This window comes from Dromiciops gliroides, chromosome 3, assembly GCF_019393635.1.
Source record: "Dromiciops gliroides isolate mDroGli1 chromosome 3, mDroGli1.pri, whole genome shotgun sequence".
Taxonomy (NCBI): domain Eukaryota; kingdom Metazoa; phylum Chordata; class Mammalia; order Microbiotheria; family Microbiotheriidae; genus Dromiciops; species Dromiciops gliroides.
This window is the reverse complement of record NC_057863.1, coordinates 291,052,192-291,072,797: the sequence shown is the minus strand read 5'-3', so window position 1 is coordinate 291,072,797 and position 20,606 is coordinate 291,052,192. Positions and strand designations below refer to the sequence as shown.

General features: G+C 33.6%; 1 protein-coding gene and 1 non-coding gene across 3 annotated transcripts in view; one reads left to right on the top strand and one right to left on the bottom strand.

Moving 5' to 3' along the window:
- Positions 1-20,606, top strand: part of IL1RAPL1 (interleukin 1 receptor accessory protein like 1) — a 1,532,725-nt gene that overhangs the window by 1,109,579 nt on the left and 402,540 nt on the right. The window lies entirely within an intron of this gene.
- Positions 14,309-14,439, bottom strand: LOC122752427. The gene has a single exon (XR_006356170.1). It is a non-coding gene; the product is annotated as a U6atac minor spliceosomal RNA (small nuclear RNA).

The window sequence follows — 20,606 nt, the reverse complement described above, 5'->3', positions numbered from 1 at the left end:
ATTAGGCTTAGAACTGCCAAAATTGTGGAATTTGTACATATTGTCTGCAGCATCTTTTCCAATTGGTGCTTCCTTTCTCTCTTCTAGTGTGTGCTAACTCTAGGCACCCAGTCCTTACTGCCAAGGACATAACATTTTAAAAAATACAATATTTTCTCCACCTTATCTGACTTGTGTCAAATGGGTATAAATTGGTTAATCAGGGAAATTGCCAGGATGCTTTTAGAAGTCCTTTAAGGGATGTGGCTATTGCTTGCAATTTTAGGCAGGCCACTGAGTGAGGCAATTTTGGTCAGGGTAGTCTTTTTGTTATTGTTATTTAATAGAGTTTCTCCATGGTATTTATCAAAAATATTACAAGCTCTGAACTTGCATCCTCCATTGGAGGTGGTATGATAAGTAAAGGGAGTTTAAATAAAATATTAATTCAGGCATTGTAATATAGTAGCATGGGCTTTGGCTTAGGAGTCAGATTGAAATATAAATCCTGACTTTTCTGCTTACTACCTGTGTTGTCTGGGCAAGTATGATGATCTTCCCAAGATCCAAGTTCTGTTCTTTAAGGGTCAGGACTAGATGGCCTCTATAATCCTATGACCTACTATTATGAGAAAATGGTAAAATGATTTATATATAAATTTTTTTAAAATATTTTTTCACTATCTCACAAAACTAAGGAAAAGTACATGTATATGTATTATTATAATATAAAATAGTTCTTTAGAAACAGAATAAAAGGTTATTAGCCTTATATTATAGAAAACATGAATATTTCATATGGAGACAATCAAAATAGGTAGTAATATGGATATAATGATGATGGTTGCTGCTATTTACTTAATATATTAACAATGTTTGCAAATCACTTGACATACATCATCTCTTTGATTCCTACCACAACCTTGTGATGCAGGTAAAGTTACATTATATTTTATTAATCGAAATGTTTGTGATAAATTATAATTCATCGTATTCTTTGACTTCTACCTAGTATAGGCATGCATGTATTTTTGTATCTGTAGATTCATGTACAAATGTATGCATGTATTTGTACATATATATGTATATATGTATGTGTGTATATGTATATTGTTGTTGAAACATTTCAGTCATGTCTGACTCTCCATGTCCCCATTTGGAATTTTTATTTTTTGCAAAGATACTTTAGGGGTTTATCAACCCTTCTCCATATCAACTTACAGATGAGAAAACTGAGGCAAAAAGGGTTAAGTGATTTGCCCTGGTTCACATAGTAAGTGTCTGAGAGCAGATTTGAACTCAGGTCCTCCTATTCAGAGGCCCAGAGCTCTAACCAATAAGCCAACTAACTGTCACATGAATGTATGCATGTATACACATTTGTATACAAATGCATATATACATGTATAGACACAGACACATATATACATACATATACACAGATACTCACTGAGTAAAGTGAATTTTCATTTTCCATACACAAAACCAGTCATATATGAAGTATAAGGGTGCAGTGAGTAGACTAATGATCTTTTCAAGTATTATAATACATTCTTTTCTTGAACTCTTCTTTCTTGATCTTTCCCATTTTGAAATAATTTATAATACGGCTCAAAAGATCTAAAAATATTTTAAAAGGAAATTTTTAAGAGCTGTTCTCCATCTTTGCACTAAAATAATAGAAATAAAATTTTGAAATTCCTACTTTTATCTCCTAGAAAATTTTCACTGAAATGACTTTAGTCGAGTTGTTTACTATTCAGATATAAGCACAGTAATGAACATTCATTGAGTGTTAAATGGAATTCACAATGAAAACCACTACATTGTAAATAGCAGTAAACAAATATTATGTCCATTGTTAGAGTTAGTTATACAGCTAGGTCTTAATTAGTGGGAATAGCAGATCCCCTGAAGTGGCAGCGTGTATTCAAATTTTCACTATTCAAAGTTAAAATTATGTTTATGGAAATTGGTTCCAGTCCAATGGAAATATGCTGTGAGAATTCAAATGATAGGACAACTTCACAGGGCTCATTATTCACCTTAATAGATGGCCTCTTTAGTTAACTTTTAGTTCTAGGTCTACAGTCTTGTGACCTAGTATTATGATTATAATATATTAAAACTGTATTTGTATATCTTAAAGGATTTTTACTGCCTACTTGAGAAAAATACATATGTATTTATTATTATAACATATAATAATTCTTCAGAAAGAGAATTTAAATAAGGTTAGCTTTATGTTATTGAAAATATTAATATTTTATATGTACTGTGGGGACCAATTTTTAATTGGGGAGTGTTAGCTAAGCGGCTTGCCACAATATTTGGGCAAGGAAGGAGACTGGCAGCCTCCCTCAAAACAGAACAGGATTTATTTTAACAAGAACGAACTTAAAACAAAAACACAAACAGGATCACTAGGATCAAGGGAAAGGAAATAAAATGGGGAAAGGGAAATTATACAACCTGAAAAAACACCACTGCCCAGAAATCAGCTGAGAACATACCACAGCCTCTTCCAGTGCCTTCCAGCTTCCAGCTAGAATGCAGGAAAAAAACTCCCTTCTCCCAGCACCCCCACACAGTCCCCAGCCAATTGGATGGTCACTCTGACAGTCACATGACTGCCCTCACTAGGCTTCTAATCATTATAATTTTGCCAGGCTCATGTAGGCATTGGCTAGTGGTGATGATGTGAGGTGCCAGTGCCATGGCAATGGCTACAACCAGTGTGTGGAGCACTGTGCGGTGTGCGGAACCCCAGGCCAGTACACGCCAAGGTTTTTCTTTCAAATTCTAGCCAAAAGATGGGGTCATAAAAACCTCAAATAACGATTAATTCTTTACAGTACATATAATGAAAATAGGTTATAATATGTGTATGATAATAATGGTAGCTGATATTTATATAGTAACTTAAGGTTTGCAAAGCACTTGACTAAATGATTTCTTTGATCCTCACCACAACCTTGTGATATAGGTGAAATTGCATTATATTTTATGGATGAAAAGGTTTTTGATAAATGAAAATTCATCATACTATTTGATCTACACTTTTTGTAGCTATGTGTATATTTTTGTATACATAGATTCATATGCAGACACATATACAAACATATCATTGTCCTTCATTCTCAAAGAGAATAATGATATCAAAAGGGGATGCCATGACTTGCAGTGAATTGGATTTAAGTGAGGTGGGGCTGTGCAAAATCACCATCCTCACTCTATCCTCCAGAGCTATTTGTTTCCAGTGGCAAGATATATATATATATATATATATATATATATATATATATATATATATATATATATATATATATATATATATATATCAGGTCAACTGGAGATGGTCCTGGATGCAGTGGGAGACTTTCGGTCTTTCAGTAATATGTATATTCACATACATATTACTAAGGTAAATTTTTAATTTTCTATGCACAAAAATAGAAATATATAGTATGAGGGGGCAAGGAATAGATTAATAATAATCATTTCCAAATACTATAATATACACTTTTCTTGATCTCCTCTATCTTGACCTTTTCCAAGTGATTTATAGTAAGGCTTAAAAGACCTAATATTGGGGCGGCTAGGTGGTGCAGTGGATAATTCAAATCCAGCCTCAGACACTTGACACTTACTAGCTGTGTGAACCTGGGCAAGTCACTTAACCCCATTGCCCTGCAAAAAAAAAAAAAAAGACCTAATATTATATATATACACACACACACACACACACACACATATATAAAATTTTTTTGTGGGGCAATGGGGGTAAATTGACTTGCCTCAGGTCACACAGCTACTAAGCATCAAGTGTCTGAGGCTGGATTTGAACTCAGGTCCTCCTGAATCCAGGGCTAGTGTTTTATACACTGTACCACCTAGCTGCCCCACCCCAATAATATTTTGTTCACACTAGCCGGGACCTGATGTTAATAGACTTTGTGTTGGATTTTAAAGCTTTTAAAGAAAGTGTGTTCATTGCTCTCACTAAAACATTATCAAATACTCAAGTAGGTGAAATATATATATATATATATATATATATATATATATATATATACACACATATACATATACATATATATGTGCATTTGATATATATTCAGTAATAGTATATACTCTGTCTCAAATATCTTTAAAATCTTATTAAGAAAAATTGAGGGGCAGCTAGGTGGAGCAGTGGACAATGCACTGGCCTTGGATTCAGGAGGACCTGAGTTCAAATCCAGTCTGACACTTGACACTTAGTAGCTGTGTGACCCTGGACAAGTCACTTAACCCTCATTGTCCTGCAAAAGAAAAGAAAAAGAAAAAGAAAAGAAAGAATTGATCCAGGCAGGAGACACAGCAACACTGGACATCATTGATATAATTTTTTTCAAGAATTCTTGAAATGTGTCCTTGGAGATCCTTCCTTAGCTTCTCCCTCTGCTCTGTTGTAGAACTTAAGTTCCATGAGGCTCTCTTTCCCCATCTAAGAGGATTTTTATGGAGTAGAATCCACATATTTTCCCTCTATTCATGTCACTTTCTCCTTATGCCAACTTGGTTTTGATTATGGTTATTTTTTGACCTCTCCCTAAGTCATTTTTATCCTAAATAGGTTAATGTAGTAGGGGAGGGGGCACTTTTGATGTTAGCAATGGAAACCATAGAGCAGTCACTTGGATGGGAACTCTAGCCCATGGATATATACTTTAAATTTGTGGAGTGAAAAGGACCTACTTAAGCTAGGTGTTGTATTCAAAGGAAGCCCTTTTCAGATTCGTGTTGTGTTTGGTGCACTGCCTTGCCCTTCTCCTCTCATACTATAGATCAAAATGTAACTGATGGGAACTCTCATGATATAGTACACCAATTCCATATTCCTAATAACTCACTGCATTGTTATAACTTTGTAAACTGGTTATTTAATAAAAGCAGTTGTAAATTTTTAAAAAAATAAAAAAGAATTAAGACATAAACTAGATAAAACTGTGAGTAACAGCTTAAATAGCAGCAGTTTCTTTCATTTTTATCACCATATGCCCAGTAAGAAACCAATTAGTGATTTGGGAGTCAATTTTCAACAGGCAATGGAAAATTGAGAAATCAGATACTGATAAATAATTGGAGAGGATTTTTAGATAAAGGAAAAGGTTAATTAACTTGGGTATGACCCATTTTAAAATAATATAATTCACTGAACATCATTCCATGCTAATATTCCAAACAAAGTAAATGTAACAGCCAAGATAGTAGCATTTTTTTCTTTTTATCAGGATGTGTCCAATGTGACACCAACTTCCCCTTCTCATTCACTCTGGTGCCCACGTTTTAATTTTCCAGGTGCCAGTTAACCAAAATTTTACTCTATAAGGCATGCACATTATTAGGAAAGAGAAAAATGGGACCCACTAGCCTTGACTGAATATACTGATATTATTATTCTTAGTAGCCACAAAGTCAGTTTTCTGTCTTGAAATCAATGCTATAAAACTTTTAAGGGAATGTACTCTAGTTAGTAATAAGAAAGACCTGATTGGATTCTTCTCATTATTTACTATATATGAAATGAGTGCATTCAGAACATATTCAGTTTAAAACAAATGTGAATATGAAATGACTTAGAATCAGTGTAGAGATTTGAAGTTTTAAATAATATTTGTAAAGAATATAATCTTAAAATAAGCCCTAACAATATTTGATATTTCGGCCCATTTTGATGCAATTTATAATTTATTTGATAAGGAAACACCGCAGTTAAATTGCCTGGTCTAGATTAAATCTCAACTAAAAAGGGGGGAAAGGATTAAAAGAAGATAATTTACAGGAATATTTTGAACTATCTAAGCTTTTTGATGTGAAGGACTTTTTACTTCTTAATTTGTAGCCCCAAGGACCTAAGAAAGTACCATGGATTTAGTAAATGCTTAATAAACAATTATTAAATTAAATTGAGTGGATAAACGTCTGTTGAATTGTAGTGCCACCACTGATTCTTTCAGGCAAGTCAATAAACCTCTCTAAGTTCTGGTTTCCACCTCTAAAAATAAAGGCATACAAGATTGATTATATGATATCTAGGTTATCAACCAATTTCAATACACTATAATCATATGAGAAATGCATTATTTGTATTTTTTCACATAACATTCCTTTTTTAAATTTCATTTTTATATATGTATTTTGCCTAATGATCCTATCACATTTGAAATGTACCTCTAAATGGTTCTATGGAATTTACTTATAGTTTCTATAAAAAAAGATCTTATAAAATTTATCCTAGTAAAAGCTTGTCAGCAATATAATGATTACTTTATGACACCACTGAAAAGTGAAGATAGACATCTTTTTTTCATATAAGTATTTTATTATTTTCCAGTTATATGTAAAGAGAGTTTTCACCATTTATTTTCATAAGATTTTTAGTTCCATTTTTTTCTCTCTTCCTCTCTTCCCTCCCCCTTCCCCAAGGCAGCAAGCAATCTGATATAGGTTATATATGTACAATCACATTAAACATATTTCTGCATTATTCATATTGTGAAGGAAGAATCAGAACACAAGGGAAAAACCTTAAAAAAGAAAAAGAAAAAACAGCCAAAAAGTGGAAACAGTATGGTACAATCTGCATTCAGAATCCACAGTTCTTTTTTCTGGATGTGGAGATCATTTTTTATCATGAGTCCTTTGGAGTTGTCTTGTATCACTGTGTGGATGAGAAGAATGAAATCTATCAGTTGATCATAGCACAATGTTGCTGTTTCTTCGTACAATGTTTTCCTGGTTTTGCTAACTTCACTCAGCACCAGTCCACTTAAGTCTTTCCAGGTTTTTCTGAAATCTTCCTGCTCATCATTTCTTACAACACAATATTATTCCATTACATTCATACACCACAACTTGTTCAGCCATTCCCCAATTGATGGGCATTCCCTAAATTTCCAATTCTGTGCCATCACAGAGAGAGCTGCTATAAGTATTTTTGTACATGTGGATCCTTTTTTTATGATCTCTTTGGGATATAAACCTAGTAATGGTATTGCTGGGTCAAAGTGTATGGACAGTTTTATAGTCCTTTGGGCATAGTTCCAAATTGTTCTCTATAATGGTTTGATCAGTTCACACCTCCACCAACAATGCATTAGTGTTCCAATTTTTTCCACAGCTTCTCCAACATTTATTATTTTCCTTTTGTGTCATATTCACCAATCTGATAGGTGTGAGGTGATACCTGAGAATTGTTTTAATTTGCATTTCTCTAATCAATAGTGATTTAGAGCATTTTTTTAATATGGCATTAGATAGCTTTGATTTCTTCATCTGAAAACTGCATGTTCATATACTTTGAGTATGACTTTTTTTTTTTAATTACTCCTCAGATACCATTGGTCGGGAGGAAATGCATGACTTGCTAACCTGATTTGAAGCAACATAAAGATAACATTTCCTGGTCATGCCAGTACTGCTGTCTTACTAAATGTCACAAAATCCAGATCTTAGCAATTATTCATTACTGATTCAAGCTGTTTAATACCTAGCAGTCCATTGTTGTCTTCTCTCTTTCTCTTATATTTCACCCCTTCCTCTTATTCAACTCCAGACTTTGTATCTGGAGTTTTAATTTACATGTTGATGTCCCCTCAAAGAATCTCACTTCCCAGTTGAACTGGCTCAACACCTATGACTCTCAATTTTACTTCATCTCAGTCGTACACCAGGATATTCACAGGACTTAAATCATTACTCATATCTATGATCCACAACTCTGAAATTGTTCTATCTGACCACAAACTTTTGTCAATTCCTTTCCCTCTTTCTTCATCCCAACCTTCAGTCTCTCTCTACCCTTTTTAGTTTTATCAGTCCTTCACTCCTGCTCTGAACTCATTTTCTTCACTTCAAAATGTTGACTAGATGGTCAAGTACTTCAAACATTTGCTACCCTTTATTCTTGAATGGTATATACAATTAACTTACTACTACATATATCTTGCTGAAAACAAATTCTTGACTGTGTCCACCATTGGCCTTTTCCATCTCTGTTTCTGCTCTCATGCTGCAGAATGCCATTGAAAAAGGCCTACAACCATGATGATAAGATCTTCTACAAATTTTTATGTAAACATTTAACTATTATGCCCCAAACTGGGGGCATCATTGAATCATGGAGAAAAATGTATGTATGCATGTATGTACATATGTGTATATATGTGTATATGTGTATAAATAGACACATTCAGTGCAGTAATAGTATATATTATTTATATATCATAGAACATATTCATTTATTGTATAATATATTATGTTGCTATGTAATATATGGCAATGCTCTATATTATATAATATATTGATCTGTGATATATCATAACTATAAACATGTATATGTGTATGTATTTGTGTATTGTTGTCTGCATGTTTTTGTGTGTAATTGCCAGTGAGAACAGGGATTCCATTCCTGTGAAAAAAATAATTTTATTCTTCCCTGATTCATCCTGGATCTCATTTTTCAATGTCTGTCCCAAACCTTCTCTTCTGCCCTCAAGTTACTTACACCACATTTTCAGTCCTCCTCAGAAGATGTTGCCTCATACTACACTAAAATAATTATTAAAAACATTAGAATTCCCTCCTCTCACCAATCCAACATTTCAAATCACATCATCATTATAAATTGTTATCTTCTCCCTTCTTGTAGTCTCAGAAGATGAGGTAGTGAGGTAGCCTGTCTATTCACCACAGTCAAGCCTTTAATTTGGGCATGAAATTCCATTTTTTTTCCTATCTCCTTTAGTATCCTGCCTCATTGAATTCATTTTCTGTTCCTAAATTTCAACTATTTCTTATCTACTGGAAGCTTTCCTACTATCTACAAGCATGCCCAAATATTTCTATTCCTTATAATTTTTACTGGACACTATTATCCCCTCAGACTATCATCTTATATGTCACCTCCCTTACAAAGCTAACTTTGAAAGGTTGTCTATACCTATTGTCTCTAATTTCTCACTTCTTTCATTTATACAAACTTAATTCTGACTTCAGTTCTCAATAGCTGACCCTCTGTCACTAAACATGTAATAATAGAATAAGCAAATACAATGCTTTAAAATTTACAGAACACTTTATAAATGTTATTTCATTTGATCTTCACAATAACATTAGCCATTAGATACTGTTAGTATCCATGATTTATAGATGAGGAAACTTAGGCAGACATAGTTAAGTGACTTGATTGTGACCATACACCTAGTAAGTATGTGAGGAAGAAATTCAACTCAGGTCTATATGAGTCCAGGTACAGTCCACTGTGCCACTTACGTGACTAACTTCTTGATCTGATGTCCTTTTCTTAGTTCTTACCCTTATTGACTTCTCTGTCAAATTCATCATTTTTGTATACTACTTTAATATATTTGAATCCACTTTTTTTCACTTACAAAAACCATGCTAATTTAGACCATCATCACCTCTCACCTGAACTATTGCAATTGTCTCTTAATCTTCCTGACATCCATCTCTCCCCTCACTAATCTATCTTCCACTTAGTAGCCAAATTGAAATACCCAAAGCACAAGTCTGACAACACTGCTCTATTGTTGAACAGTCTTTAGCTATTTACCATTGCCTTTATAATAAAATACAAATGCCTCTACTTGAAATATATAATGCTTCAAAATTCAGCACTGTCCATTTGCAGCCTCTTGACACTCTACTTCCATTCATACACTCCATTCAAATTTGCCTCTTTGTTGTGTCCCATATGTCACATCTCATCTGACCTCCATGCTTTTGCACAGTTTGCTCCTCATAATGGAAATGCTAACCCTCCTCAGCTTTACTTAGAATCCTTAGGCTCTCTCTAAAGATGAGATTGAATTCCACCTGCTTTAAGAAATCTTTCTTAATTTTCTGAGTTGCTAGTTCCCCTCCAACCAACACTATCTGTGAATCCCAACCTATCCCCCATTCCTTGATAGAATGTTAGCTCCTTTAAGGCTGTGTTTGTCTTACATGTTATCTGTATTCTCAGCACCATGCCTTGCCCATAGTAGGGAAGGAAAGAAATATCTACCAAAAAGGCATATCTATAACTATATCTATCTATCTATATATCATGTACTAATTATTTATTAGGCAGCAAGGTGGTATAATGGATAAACTACCAAACCTGATGTCAGGATGATATTAGTTCAAATTCTGTCTCAGACACTTTATGACCATAGGCAAATCACTTAACTGCTGCCTGCCTCGGTTTCACTAATTGTAAAATAGGGATCATGATAGCACTTACCTCCCAGGATTTTTGTAAGGATTTATTGAGACAATATCTGTACAGCATTTGGCACAGTGCCTAGCACATAGTAGGTAGACAATTAGTCAATTTTTTTAAGCAAGCATTTATTAGGAACCTACTATGTGTCAGGCACTACACTAAGTAGGCATGGGGGTTACAAATTCAAATAAAAACTAAGACAATCCCTGCCATCAAGGAATTTCCAATAAAATGGGGGAAAGAACACACAAATGGAAAATGAAATGCAGAAAATGTCTTAGGCTCAGGAGCATGATGGAAAATTCAAAAGAAGTTCAAGAGAAATCTAACTGGTGGGAAATGGAGAGAAAAAAAACATATTGATTCTCTTCTTTAATCTCTCTGTATCTGTACCTATATCACTATCTCTGTATATCTATATTTGTAGTTATATCTACAGATATAGCACAGATACAGATCTACCTAGATCTATATCTATCTATTGAGGAAGAGATAGAGAGTTAGAAGCAGAGAGACAGAGAGAGAAATAAAAGAAAAAAGGAATTTTGGTTTTGTTTTCTTTTTTCTAATCATTTCTCTCTGTTTTAATTTATATAAATCTCTCCATGCTTCTTTGAATTTTCCATTTTTATGATTTCTTAGGATCTACTAATATTCTGCTCTATTCATATAACACAAATGATTCAACCATACCCTGAATGGAGTCTATCCTTTTAACATTGGTATTCTTCCATGGTGTTGTATGACTCTAAGTTGTAGAATATCCCTAGCTCCAAATAATTAAAATCATGGGTAACTCAGAGGACAATATCAGTGAATATCTATGTGTATCTGTATATACACATATATATACACAAATACATAAATATGTATATATGAATTTTCTAGTTCAGTCATTTTTCAGGCTCATCTGACTCTTTTTGACCCAATTTGGGGTTTCCTTTGCAAAGATACTGGAGTAGTTTGCTATTTCATACTATAACTCATTTTAAAGATGAGAAATCTGAGCCAAACAGGGTTTAGTGACTTGTAGAGGATCACACAGCTAATGAATGTCTGATTGTAACTCACAAAAATGAGTCTTTCTGACTCTAGGCCCAGCATCTATCTGCTGTGCCAAACAACCTAACCTATATATGGATAGACTGCAGTCTATTCATAAATAAAGGAATGAGCAGAAGTCATATAAAATAAGTTTCTACAACAGAAAAAGAAATGCATTGGCCATGTAGTGAGAATGTAAGATACCAGTAGATAGCTCCAATATTGTCAAGAGTTCTGAAGAAGACCCTAGAAAATGGACAAGAACAATGCAAGATAAGAAGACTTGAACAAATTACAATCTCTACCATCAGATTTAGCACTTCTGTCCATGTGATCACATGTCCAATGAAATATTTAAGTAAGGGAACAAAAATTTTGAGTGGAGTGAATTCATGAGGTCCATGTTTTAAAAAAGATGAACAGCATTTGGGTGAAGGGAAGATTGGAGGGAGAAGTTACCAGAGACAGGATAAGTTATTAGGGAACTATTGCAGTAGTTTGGACTATTAGGGAACTATTTGCAGTAGGACTATTTCTCATACCTATATTAAAGAGAACATTTCTTCTGTCTTATTTACCATATTGATTTATTTACCAAATCTTTCTCCCTAGTAAACACAAAAGGCATCATCCTTACATGAATTCTTAATTAAATGAGTCTTAGTGAAGGTTTATTCTGTGAAATAAATCTATCATTGTACAGTTGCATTATTCATTAGCTCTATTTCTGATATGCTTGGAATAAAATAAAAAGCATGTTACATCACAGTAATACTTATCTTTGTTTTTATAATGAAGAAAAGCAATGCAAGTAGAATTTTGATACAAGTTCATCTATTCATTCGTTCATTTGTTTGTTTAAATAATTTACATGAAACATGAGTCTATATGTCAGCCATTCTATATCCCTCCCCTGAAAACTTTAATTCATTGTAATCAAATGGAATCAGTATTGGATTTCAGCAAATAGTGCTATTAAGAGAAAGGAAAACATGCAAAGGTATGAATTTCCAGGGTTTGGAAGTGAGAACCACACCATTTTACTATCTACTTGCTTGTATTTATTTGTTTTCTGTGACACTTTAAGTGCAATGATTCATTGCCTAGTCTAAAATTGATAAAGTTGTCTTACTTATCTTTCAGCTCAAATGTTTCATTTAATAAAGGTTTAAATAAAGAGATTTGTTGTCAATTCTTGTTTTATGTTCTTATTCTCAATAATTTTCTATCTTAAGCAAAGATCAAAAGTGCTGACATTTAATTATATAACTAAGGAGAAATAACACTTGTGTAGTAGATGGTCACTGAAATTGAAATCATAGAAGTCATGTTTTAGATATATCATGTCAGATCCAGCTCTGACCTATTGATTAATGGATGACAGGATAATATGCCCTTGCTTTCTTGATGAAGGAATAATGGTTTCAAATAACTCTTATCAATTTGAAACCTCTTAACTCATCTGTTTAACCTGTTTAAAAGTTTAATACATTGTGACTAGTGATTCAAAATTAAGCTTGACTTTAATAAACATTTTATATTTAAAGTTTTGAGTTCCAGATTCTATCCCTTTTTCTCCTCCCCTCTCCCTGACACAGTAAGCAATCACATAAAGCATATACATATGCAATTAGGTAAGACATTTCCAAATTAGTCATTTAATATAAGAAGACTGGAATAAAAGAAAACAGTGAAAAATAGCACACTTCAATTTGTATTAAATCAATGTGAGTTCTTTCTCTGGAGACAGTATGCTTCATCATTAGTCCTTTGGGATTTTATTGGATCATTGTATGGCTGAAAATAGTTGTCATTCACAGTTCTTCATCAAACAATATTGCTGTCACTGTGCACGACGTTCTCTTGGTTCTGCTCACTTCACTATAAATCAGTTCACATAAGTCTTTCCAGGTCTTTCTGAAATCATGTTGTTTTTCATTTCTTATAGCACTGTAATTTTCCATTATAATCATGTATTATGGTTTGTTTAGCCATTCCCCAATTAATGGGCATCCCTTCAATTTCCAATTCTTAGCCAACAAAGAAATAGCTGATGTAAATATTTTTGTAGAAATAGGTCATTTTCCCTTTTTTTGAATACCTTTGAGGTATAGACCTAGAAGTGGTATTGCTGAATCAAAGGGTATGCACAGTTTTATAGCCCTTTGGACATAGTTTCAAATTGTTCTCCAGAATGATTAATCAGTTTACAACTCCACCAACAATGCTTTAGTGTCCCAGTTTATCCACATCCCATCCAATATCCAACATTTTTCTTTTTTGTCATATTAGCCAATAGGTGTGAGATGGTACCTCAGAATTGTTTTAATTTGTATTTCTCAAAAAAAGTAGTAATTTAAAGCAATTTTTCATAGGTCTATAGATAGTTTGGATTTCTTTGTCTCAAAACTGTCTTTTCATATCCTTTTACCATTTATCAGCTGGGGAATGATTTGTAATTTTATAAGAAATTAGTTTTTAAAAATACTGTAAACATCCTTAGGTATTTTTGTTTGTGAATCAATGAAGGCTAAGTGACTTGCCCAGGGACATACAGCTAGTACGTGTCAAGTGTTTGAGGCCAGATTTGATCTCAGGTCCTCCTGAAACCAGAGCCTGTGCTTTATCCACTGTGCTACCTCACTGCCCAGTTAGGTATTTTCTAGAGTGTCCATCTAAATCCCATGGAATTCTGTAAGTGAAATAAATAATGGAAAAAGAAAAGTTTAAACTCCATTAATCTCACTCTATGTACAGGAGCAATCTATTTCAGTGCCTGTGATTTGACTGGTTTGAAATTTGGTGGACTCCTTTAATAGTATCCATGGAGAGTCTAGATGATCCTGCAAGGTTCTATTATACCTTCAATAGAATACAGGTAGAGCTTGATCAGGGTGAATAATGAATCCTGTGCAATGGTTCCATTATTTGTCATATATTTCCACTGGACTGGAACCAAAAATCATTTTATATACTTTGAATAATATGAATTTAAATGATGAGATCACTTCACAAGATTCATTGTTAGCATATGTCACAGAGTAGGTGGCAATGCCTTAACTGTATATGTGTTGTAAAGGCCAGTAGGAGCTCTTCCATCCTTATCAAGGGGAGTGCTAACCTTCTCTCCTTTCATACAATACCATTGTTAGCATAAATTGGAACCTACTTCTGCCATAGACTGATTCTAGAATCAGTTGTGTTTCTTTAGGACTCTTAAGATTAAAGATGGATTCTTTCCTGGTATTGAAACAAGACTGGGCAAACCTGGAATCTCCTAAACTGATATCAGATTAAGCTCAATTCTCTTCTATTGGCTATTATCACACTGGCCTTATAGATGTTTTGTTGTATGGGATAGAAAGGAGGGATATATTAAAATGAATTTAATATAACAGTAAAATGCAACAATAAAAACAAAGAAAAATATACTGATCCCAGACAACCATGATCCAATTTTTATTTATCACTTATTGTTCAGTGAATAGTTTATCATTTACAGTGAAATAAATTTTATTAAAAAGGAAATATAAGGACATTTTATGAAGTTGTTTGGAAAGGGTAAGTCAAGTTTCAAGTTTGATTTTCATGACTTAGAAAGCTTGACTCTGTAGTTCTATGCCTTTATCACATAAACCTTTGTTGCCCAAGTGACTTTATCCATTTCCACTAAATCTTTTCAGTAGTTGATCAAATCCACTTTCCTTTTTGTCCTCCTTCCCCAGGAATAGAACAGAGTTAAAACATTTTATAGAAGAAATAAGCCATTATAAAATTCACAATTTATCCAAGATCACACTTTATATTGATAGCACATTTTAATCACATTTTAATACTTTGATTAGATTTTTCTTGAAAGGGATGGACCTAGACCTGTAGTTTCTATGGTGACTACTGGAAATTCCCTCCATTGATGCAGAACATAAAAAACTGATCTGTAATCCCTGCTCTTAAAGTGTTGCTTGGGGACTCAGAGGTGTTAAGTGACGTGTCCAAGATCACATAAACAATATATGTCAATAATACTTGACCTGTTTTTTTCCCAACTCAGAAATAAGTCTTCTCTCTGCAATGCTACACTGACTTTTCTAACTTTCCTTGATGTTTTTTAGTGACATACAAAGCCATGTGAATATTAACTCTATTTTTTTCTTGAGATTATGAAGCATTTTCTCTTCTTCATTAAATATTAAATAAATTTGAAAGGCAACTTTTTATGATTTGGTCAAATCAGTAACATTCAATTTTATTTATTGTAACCCTCATGTGAAGCTTAAAATTATCCAATCCCCAAAGTCTTGATTCCAGTAGTCATTTTCTGAGAAGGATGAACTGTGAACTTTTACATTTACTGAAAATAAATTGCAAGTAACAGTTAAAAGTAAAATATACTATCAAAGAACTATTTAAATATCATAAAATGTTGTTGTTTATCCTTCATTCTTGAAGAGAACCATGACACCATAGTGATGTAATGACTAGCAATAAATTGGATGTAGGTGAGAAAGGGATGTGCAAAGTCAGTGGCACATTATATATCAGGGCAACTGGTGATGGCCCTATATGTTTAAGGCAATTGAAGTTAAATTACTTGCTTAAGGTCACACAGCTAGTAAGTGTCTGAGGTAAGATTTGAACTCAGGTTCTCTCAATTTCAGGGGCAGTACTCTATCCACTGTGCCACTTAGTTGCTCCATCATAAAATGTCCAGTGAATCAGGATATCATCTGTTTTTGTGACAATTTTCATTTCTGTTATAAAAATAAGAATCCTGTTCAAATCACATTATATTCACTGTCATAGGACCATAAAAAGTATCAATCTTGATGGGAGAGAATAGTTACAACTAAGTTTTCAAAGGCATGAGGGGGGCAGCTAGGTGGTGTAGTAGATAAAGCCCTGGGCCTGGATTGAGGAGGACCTCAGCTCAAATGCAGCCTCAGACACTTGACACTGATTAGCTCTGTGACACTGGGCAAGTCACTTAACCTTCATTGTCCTGCTCCTCCTGCCCCCCCAAAAAGAATCAAAGTCATGAGAAAGGTAAATATGTTTCATAAATGTATTATACACACAATATTATAACTATCCATTACCTTGGCTGTCTTTTTACTTTTATAAATATATTTTATGTGTCCAAATAACAAGTATACCTTAACTACTGACTGTGAATCACCATTATGTTTGCTGCTATCAATAAATAGTGGTAGAGTTTTTACAGAATCACAGAATACTGAAGCTAGAAGGAATTTGAAATGTAATCTATATCAAACTTCTATTTTACCAATGAGGAACATAAGCTCCAAAGGACAAGTGACCTTTGTGACCAATTCACACAAATACCAAATAGTAGAGCTAGTTTTTATAGGACAATGGGAAATGAGGGTTGTAAGGGACTTAGGTGATCATTCACTTCATCACCATCATTTTACATGTGAAGAAACTGAGGTTGTAAGAAGAAATAATTTCATAGAGGAGATGGAATGTGATTGATGATATTAATGGATACAAGTATGATAAGCAAAGATAAATATAATGACTAGGTAAATTGAGCTAACCTTATACTACCATACCATTAAAGCCTAGGGAGTAACTACTTGGTTGGGTTTATATAATCTATTATAGATTACTACTGACAAAAATAGACTCTAATTTGTAATTGCTTGCATTTGTTTTACTCAACCTTTGAGGATTAAAATGTACCTGATTCCTATAAGAGCAAGAATATATTCATTCCATAATTAAAGGGGATAGTGATAGGAATATTAGTGTTGAAAATATTATATTATATTGTTATAGTGTGTGTTAATTGTTAAAGCCTGGAAGAAATTGGAACTTCTTTCCACTGTGATATAAATTATCCCAACCATAACATAAGCTCCTTGGAGACAGATACTTTCTTTTTTTTCACATTTTAGTTAGTACTTAGTACAGCTTGTGCTTATTTTTGTGCCTGGCACATAGTAGGTCTTTAATAAATGCTTGATTACAGGCTGACTGCCTTGATTACTGACAAGGTGCCTGAGTGCTTAGCACCTTATAGATATTAAGTGCTTATTCAATTGAATCACTGTGCATAAATGCATAGTGACTTACTTATCCTATTCTTTCTTCCTCACTAAGACATATAAATACTTTGTTCCTCATTAAGCAAAACAGAACAAAGTGTTAGAGAATATGACAGAACTTTGGAGACTAAACATAGTGATTTCATAAAAATTAATAGTCTTTTGAGTTTTTACTGAAACTTCTACTTTACCAGGGTGGAACCACTCTTAAAAGTTTTGGGCTACTACAAATAATAAATAATTCATTATTAGTGTGCCATATCTGTACTCCCAACCATAGTTAATGAGATTTATTTGCCTCAAAAATTAGATAACACATTTATTTCCATGGATTAAATGAGAAAAACAGGAGAACAAGAAAAAGAATTCATAATTTACTGAGCAGCTAAAATGGGAAAAGTGAGAAAGGCATATTATGATTTAAACTATGGAAGTATAGCAACTTATGCTATCTGACTCAGTGACAGGGAGAAGTATGAATGTTTCTGGTTAATCATTGCTTTCTTATAAGAAATAAACAGTTTAACAAGTTATAAAAGATAATTTCCAGAGACAAAATATTTAGTGTTAGTGTTCTTCCTCCCTAATTACCTGCTAACTGGCTAACTACATACATATAGATATAATACTTATTCTATGTGTACACATATGCATTTGTATCTCTCTTAAAATGGGGCAGCTAGGTGGCTAAGTGGATAGAATGCTGGGTCAGGAGTGAGGAAGATCTAACTTCAAGTCCAGCCTCAAACATTTACTAATTGTGGGACACTAAGCTGGTCACAACTTCTGTTTGTCTTAATTCACTGGAGAAGAAAATGACAACTCCAGTATCTTTGTGAAGAAAATCCAATGGACTATAGTAATCCCCAGGTCACAAAGAGTCAGATGACCAAACAACAACTCTTTTTTAAAATATAAGTTCCTGGAGGGTAGAGAGTGTTTTATTTTTTGTGTTTGTGTGCCTAGCACCTAGCAGAATGACTAGAACATAGTAGGCAAAATAAATTCTTGTTAATTGATTCAACAAATGCAAATGATGGAGGGTGGAATATATCTTAGTGCCCCCTTATCCCCTGACCACAGTTGATGTATTCATAGAAAATAGAGTAGACAATACAAGTAGTCAGATCCTAATGGGTTAACAAGTTACTAACTTCTATTCATCACTCTTTATGACTACATTAAAGGGAACAACATCATTGGACCTATAAAACATATGTAGAGTCTAACATGGAATAGCTTAAGCCTTGGACACATCCTGTATTTCTGTCTTTGAGTTAGCAGTAGAATGAGAATTAGGTCCCTGGGAACTTTTGGGGAGAGGAAAATATTTATCTGCTCCTTACATTTACATTAATCATATAACTTTGAAGGAACAATTGACAAGCAGCAGACAGCAAAGAACAGACTCACAGTCAGACAGATTAAATACAAAGAGGTGGTCATTTGAGGCCAAAAACAGGACATCCAACAGCAGAGAAGAGAGCAGGCTATCAACCTGAAAGATAGCTCTGGCAATGAAACTTGGAGTACCTAAAGGATTTGAAAAGAGACAATAGCCAAGTCTTAAAATACTAAATATCAGAGGGTTTTTGTTTGTTTGTTTGTTTGTTTTGTCTATATGTGTTCCTTACATGTTAGTCAATCAATAAACATTTATTAAGCACCTACTATGTTCCAAACACTATATTAAGTTTTGTGTCCCTCACTACCTTTTCATGCTAGGTTTATAACCATTTTTCCCATGGACATTGTGTTTATAGTGGGAGGCTGTGCCTCAGTGTTATAGGGAGACTATATTGTGGTTACTATACTTCCTATATAATCTTAGTAAATTATTTTACTAAGAGCTAATTGTATCTACTTGTTGATGATTGGGGGAGAGTGTACTAATGGAGGTTTGTCAGTTATGCCAGTAGAATTGGGTACCCAGTAGAACTTTGAGGTCCTGGCTCTATCCTAAAAGAGATCTACGAAAGGATCACAGTTTATTTATTTTATCTCTAATTGCCATCTGATTTTTAATATTTAGGTTTTTTCCATGTAATGTCTGAAGTTTCATTGAAATCATATATTTGAAAGGTTAGTTCTTATGATATATTGTTAAATCAGTGCTCCACCTAAAAAAAATATGCTTCCATTGTGAGAGTATGTGTAGTGATAGAAATAATACCAGTAAATGAAAGCATTGCATTGTGACCTTTCACTAAACAAGCACTTATAAATTGTAATTGCCTCTGGCTACTGTGTGTGTGACTATTACATTCATTTCCACCATAATTGTACACCTATTTGAAAAGACATGTCATGCATCACAAGCATCTAGTTAAAATAGTTCAGTATGATTATAGCTAATTAAATCATACATATGCCCACAAAGATGCATTCAAGTAATGTTCAGAGCATGACTAAAACATATAAAAGGAATAAAAGCCAGTGTGGAGGGTTAAACACCATCCTTGATCTTTCGAAGAAACACTCTTCATTGTCAACCTAAGTCCTACATGTTAATTAAATGCAGCATACAAATCAAGGCCTACTTCACCTTCTACTTTTCCTAATGACATAGTAGCAAGAGTTCTCAGCCCTTTGTAGTGCCTTAAGCTTCAGAGAATTCTTGGTACATCTAAGGTCATGGCAAAGAGGGGTTTGATTGTCATTTTATATAAATGATTATTTTATTTCTCTCTGTATTATGCCCTTGAGTGGGTACATCCAAAGTGTGTGACCTTGTGGGTTTTTTAAAAGGATATTTAAAAGTTAAAATCATTAATATACTCAGGAAATCACTGAAAAGTTAATGCTTTGGAGAATCAAATAGCCATAGAATTACTGTTATTTATATTGTGATTCTGATTATATGTCTGGTATGCAGCTAGATAAGTTGGATTTTGTATACTAGTGGTTGTAACAATCTTGAGAGGAGAAAATTTGGGTTTCAGATCACAAAAGGACTCAAATGGTTGTTTTTTGTTTGCTTGCTTGCTTTTCGTTGTTGTCTGTTTTCATCCTGCCAGGTTGTCTATATTGATATTCTGTTGAGTTAGTGTTTCAGGAGTAAATTACTGTTTATCATCCTTAACATGAATAACAGTTGAATTTTTAAAGTCTCCTGGAAGTAAAAAAGAGATGGAGAGTGTGACTGGAAAAAAATGACTAATTAAAAAAAAAACACCAGAAATTTTCAAATATTCCCAGATAGACTAAAATATGCTAGTAACTGAGATTATAAGGGAGGGAGA